At 40.6% G+C, this 5,300-nt stretch overlaps 1 long non-coding RNA gene across 1 annotated transcript; it reads right to left on the minus strand.

Annotated features, from left to right (window-relative positions):
• Nucleotides 1-1,593: 1,593 nt before the first annotated feature.
• On the minus strand, nt 1,594-4,835 carry LOC105476224 (uncharacterized). The gene is made up of 3 exons (XR_983967.1): nt 4,788-4,835; nt 3,585-3,636; nt 1,594-1,648 (listed from the first exon to the last, which is right to left on the minus strand). It is a non-coding gene; the product is annotated as an uncharacterized lncRNA (long non-coding RNA).
• Nucleotides 4,836-5,300: the final 465 nt, after the last annotated feature.

The following is a 5,300-nucleotide window of genomic DNA, read 5'->3' on the forward strand; positions in this document are numbered from 1 at the left end:
GCCCACTAAATATTCACTCAGTCTCCCAAACACAAGAAACAAACTCCTTTCTGAGGCAGGTCGTTGCATTTTTGAGCAATTTTAGTTATTTTAAAACTCTGATGATCACAGTTTCAAAGAATGGCAAAACCTGGGTGTAGAAATGAAAGAGATCATTGAAAAAATTCGGGAAATTCAGAAGCCGCAGCTCACAAATTATTTTGCCCACTTTAATTTGAATGTGTTAGCTCCTGTGAACGATCCGTGAAGCTGCTGACATTGCAACAGATGGCGCTTTGGAAGAGATTCCTTTCTGAACTGCCTGACCCTCTTATGGAAATCCTGTGAGGGCGATCTCTGGTGACCAGGCTCAGCAGGCAGAGGAGTGTGCATCCTACCTTGTGCAGAAGGTGTCCCCCAGCCGTTTTTGCAAATACCTGATTTGTCACAGTGGTGGCTCGGTCACAAAACCTAGAGTGGCTCATGGCTTCATAATATAAGTCTACCAACCTCCAAGAGAGACTTCAAGTCTCATTGCCAAAAGTACCTAATTGGTACATCTACTGAGCCCAGCAGGTCCTATGATAAAATTCAGTGCATTACATACTGACCTAATTCTTATATCTTCCTTTCCCCGCCCCTTTTTCCATCTTCCTGTGCCTTCAAAATCAGGAATATGAGACTGTATCCCATACAGCATTGCCATGTAAACTACTGGATGCACAGACACATTTGAACTGCAGATCAACAACTCATTTTTTAGTACAAGCACCGGACATGCTCATACTGAAAAATACTTGTTGTTTACATGCAATTCAAATGTAACTGGGCATTCTATGTTTTTATTTGCTAAATCTGGTGGCCCTAACCCATACAACAGCAAATCTGTATTTTATTAAAGTATAAATGAGTACATTATTGTATATCACAGCGGTATTCAACTATTTTTGAATAGAAAAAGTCAAACTATGTTCCAAGCATCTTTTGAAAGCTTTGTATAAGGCAAGGAATCCCTTTGCAATTAGTAAAAATGAAAGCACCCCTGGATGTGTATGAACTCAAGTTTCCACACCTCAGATCTGTTCTAAGTGAAGCACTCTCAGATTCCCTCAGTTAGTGATAATGGTGGTCCTTACAGGAGGCACCTTTGTTTCATTCCCTAATATTTGTTTCCCTCACCAAGGCATTACCATTAACTGTGAATGGCTCAAGTTCATGCTGCCCCAATGCTGCCTGTTTATTGACTTGTCCTGCTCTATGTGGACAAAGAGGCTCCAGAGATCCTAAAGCTGTACTTTGGACATAGCTTAGTGGCAAGCACAGGGAAAAGTGTACAGAGGAAGACAATAGGCTGGAATCAGAGGCTTCCAAACATAAAATGTTATTTCTTTAAGAATTCCCAACTTTGTCTTAGGGACAAAGTTGCTGGATTTAGCAAATAAAAATACAAAGCACCCAGTGAAATTTGAATTTCAGATAAACAAGAAGTAATGTTTTTAATATAAATATCCCATGTATTGCATGAGATACCCTTATATTGAAACATTACTCACGGTTTATCTGAAGTTCAAATTTAACTGGCACCTTGTGTTTTATCTGGAAAGCCTACCTGGTAACATGGGGAGATGCTTGCTGTCCTCAGCACTGAGATGTAAAATATGTAGGATGCCTGGCACAAAACAGGAAAAAATAATAGCGACAAATAAACAGTGACAACAGCAGCAGCAGCGCTCAACAAACACCAGCCTGGATGGATTTCCTTTAAGGCCCAAGAAACGGTTTCCAAGTGCTCCTCTCAAGCTGAGCTCTTCCTTTGTATTGCCCCCTGCTATGGCTTCAGTGTGTCCCCTCCAAAACTCAGGTGTTGCCTATGTGATGGTTTCAAGAGGTGGGGCCTTTAAGAGGTAATTAGGTCAATGTCTCCTACTCAGCTTCTTCATCTGAAAAATGGAATTGATGAAGTCGGTAAAGCCTCCCAGCATTCATCCCAGGATGTTCATGAGGAGCTGTACAAGGATCTTGCGTATGTAAATGACTATGCTACACTTATGTTTCAGGTCTGGTTTCCTCTAACCTCTAATAATAGAAACAATAAACTGTTTGATACTTCTTGGCATCATTAATAAATCAAAAGTAAGTTCTCCTTGTGTTCTATATTTTACAAAATAATGAGGGAAAGGAAGAACAGGGTTACTGAGCTCTTTGTTGGAATTCTCAGGGAGTTTTAGGGTAGAAATTAAAACCAAGAGTAATTAAAGCAGCAGTTCACTGACTGAATGATCGTCAGACTCAACTGCGGACCAGGTAGAACTCGAACACCCAGATCCAGCACACACTTGCTGAATTAGGATGTTTTAGGGTATAACTTGGAAGTGGGTCCTTTGTAAAAGTTCCATAGGTCTTTCTGATGATCAGCCAGGCTTGGGAATGACTGATCTAGATGGAGGATAAATATGGGTTCCCTAGTTGATGTTGTCGTCTTAATTAGTATATATGTGTAAAAATTGCTCCCTTTTCACCATTTCTGTATGCCTTCCTCTCCCATAAAGAAATGGCCACGACTCACCATCCACAACTCCAGATCTGTTTAGTTCCTTCATTCTTACCATGTTATAATCTGGCCAGCCAGAGGATTTAGGAATTGATTAATTTAGGAATCTAAATTGATGATTTAGAAAGATATCTAGGAGGTAAAAGTCAGTAGGATTTGATAGTAGATTGAAAGTGAAGAGGGAGAGGAAAATGGTAAAAAGAATGACCTGTTTTCTTTCTTGAGCAACAGAGTATGTGAACACACGAATCCTTCTCAGAGAGATGGAATTTAAAACAAGAGGGTGGAGTCAATTGTTTTAGTGGGTACGTGTGACAGTTGCTCCCTTTTCACCATTTCCCCATGCCTTCCTCTCCCAGAAAGAAATGGCCACAATTAAGAAATAAGAAACACGTTTGCAGATGCAGGCATCGTCTCCATTCATCCACTTATTCAACCATCCAATTATATCCTTCAGCACTAACAGAGAAAAACCTCTTCAGCACACTGGTGCTTTGCACATCTCTTCTCAGGGGTCAGTCTGATAATGAGTTTGGAACTTCAAAACATGCCATGCAGCCAGCCAAACTGCTCCTCTCTAGTAGTCATGAGGACCTCCACGCTCCTGAACCCAACAGACATCTTTCAATTCTCATGGTACCTGACAACTGCATTGCATTTGATAGGGCTCTTTCCATTCTGCTGGTTTATTTTCTTTTCCCCAGATATAGTTCTTTTTCCTACCAGGTCCTCCACCAATTTGACCTCTTCAGTTGGAATTCCTCAAGCCTCAGTTTTGAGTCCCCTTTTCCTCTTACTCTGTGCTTTCTCTCAAAACAATTGACTCCACCCTCTTGTTTTAAATTCCATCTCTCTGAGAAGGATCCATGTGTTCACAGACTCTGTTGCTCAAGAAAGAAAACAGGTTTATTCTTCTTACCATTTTCGCCTCCCTCTTCACTTTCAATCTACTACCACATCCTACTGATTTTGCTTCCTAGATAGCTCTCGAAACCATCAATTTCATTTTGCTTCTACCAGCATCATCCAAACCCAAGCCACAGCCAGTACTCACCTGGCTTCCAATGGCTATCTTTGCTTCCACTCATGAAACTCCCATCTTGTCCCTGTTTTCCAAGGAGCAATTAAAACAAATGTTTAAAGATTTAAATCATGTTTTCTCTTCTACTTAAAATGCCTAATTTAGTGGCTTCCTTGCGTACTTAAAGATATAACACTCTTAATAGAAATCCCAAAGCCTCCATTTACCCAGCACTTAATTGACATTTCCAGAATCACCCTATACCACCTCCTCCCTCTCGTCAGGCTGTAGACACACCGGCCTTTCTAAAATTACTGACGTTCACCAAGATCCTTTCTTTAATCTGCTATGGACTCTGTCTGAAATGCCTTTCCTCCTCTCTGGAGACCATCTCTACCCCTTCTTCAGGTCTCATATTTTAACAGTTCTTCCTCAGGGAAACCTTCTCTGACAGTACTTCTCTGCCTGTACTATACTTTTCTCTTCACAGATACCACTCCCAGATTCATATATATATATATGAATCTATATATATGAATATATATATGAATCCATATATGAATATATATATGAATCCATATATGAATATATATATGAATATATACATATGAATCTATCTACCTATCTATCTATATAGTTGTTTTTTTTTTTTTTTTGAGACAGTCTGCCTCTGTTGGCCAGGCTAGAGTGCAGTAGCATGATCTCAGCTCACTGCAATCTCTTCCTTCTGGGTTCAAGTGATTCTTCTGCCTCAGCCTCTCGAGCAGCTGGGATTACAGATATGCACCACCACTCCTGGCTACTTTTTGTATTTTTAGTAGAGTTGGGGTTTTACCATGTTGGCAAGGCTGGTCTTGAACTCCTGACCTCAAGTGATCCATCAGCTTCGGCCTCCTACAGTGCTGGGATTACAGGCATGAGCCACTGTGCTCAGCCCCACACTCATATTTTTATATGTGTAGCTCTCTATTTAATATGTGCCTCCCCCACTTACTGTGTACTCCATAAAAGCATGGAACATATTTGTTGGCTTACCACTGTGAAATTAACAGAAAACTGGTACTTACTAAATGCTCAATGAATATTTGTTATATAAATGAACTGATATATGAATAAAAGGAGGAAAAAGAGCCACTCCCCATCTTTTACTCCTTCTCACAGTATTGCATGTTTGGCTTGCATTTGGAGATTTTGCTTTCTTTCCACCTGGGGTGGTTCTCCCAGGTTCAATTATACCTGAGCTTCCCTTGCTTCTTTTGCAGTTCCGACCGAGCCAGTAGGTTCCTCTGAATGTTAATCAAGCCATCTGGAAAATAGGGCATGAAATTGTATGTCCCTGACTAGCAGCAGATGCAGCGGCTGAGCTGAGCTGTGTTTCCTTTTCAGTAACTAATTGCACACATGCTACAATACAGAGAAAAACATTATAAATCAATTAGGCTATTACAGCAACATTGTGCTCTGTAACTAGAGAACTAGGCCTTGTGTTGCATAGTGGGAGACAGGAGCACCTGATTCTCCTTGCAATGGCCCTGGATAATTACTTACATCTTTACATTTAATTGTCTCACCTCCAATGCAGGTTTCCAGGAAGATTAGTTTACTGATCTTTCTTAAGGGATTTGATTTCCTGGGTTGGCAGGTGTAATGTTGCTGGAGGAAGACAGTGGCTTAAAAGTATTATTGAAATGAAACACTCTTGTAAGTGTTTGATGGTCACGCTGTCTTCAGTAGTCAAGGTCAGAGCTT

This window comes from Macaca nemestrina, chromosome 12 (assembly GCF_043159975.1).
Source record: "Macaca nemestrina isolate mMacNem1 chromosome 12, mMacNem.hap1, whole genome shotgun sequence".
Taxonomy (NCBI): Eukaryota; Metazoa; Chordata; class Mammalia; order Primates; family Cercopithecidae; genus Macaca; species Macaca nemestrina.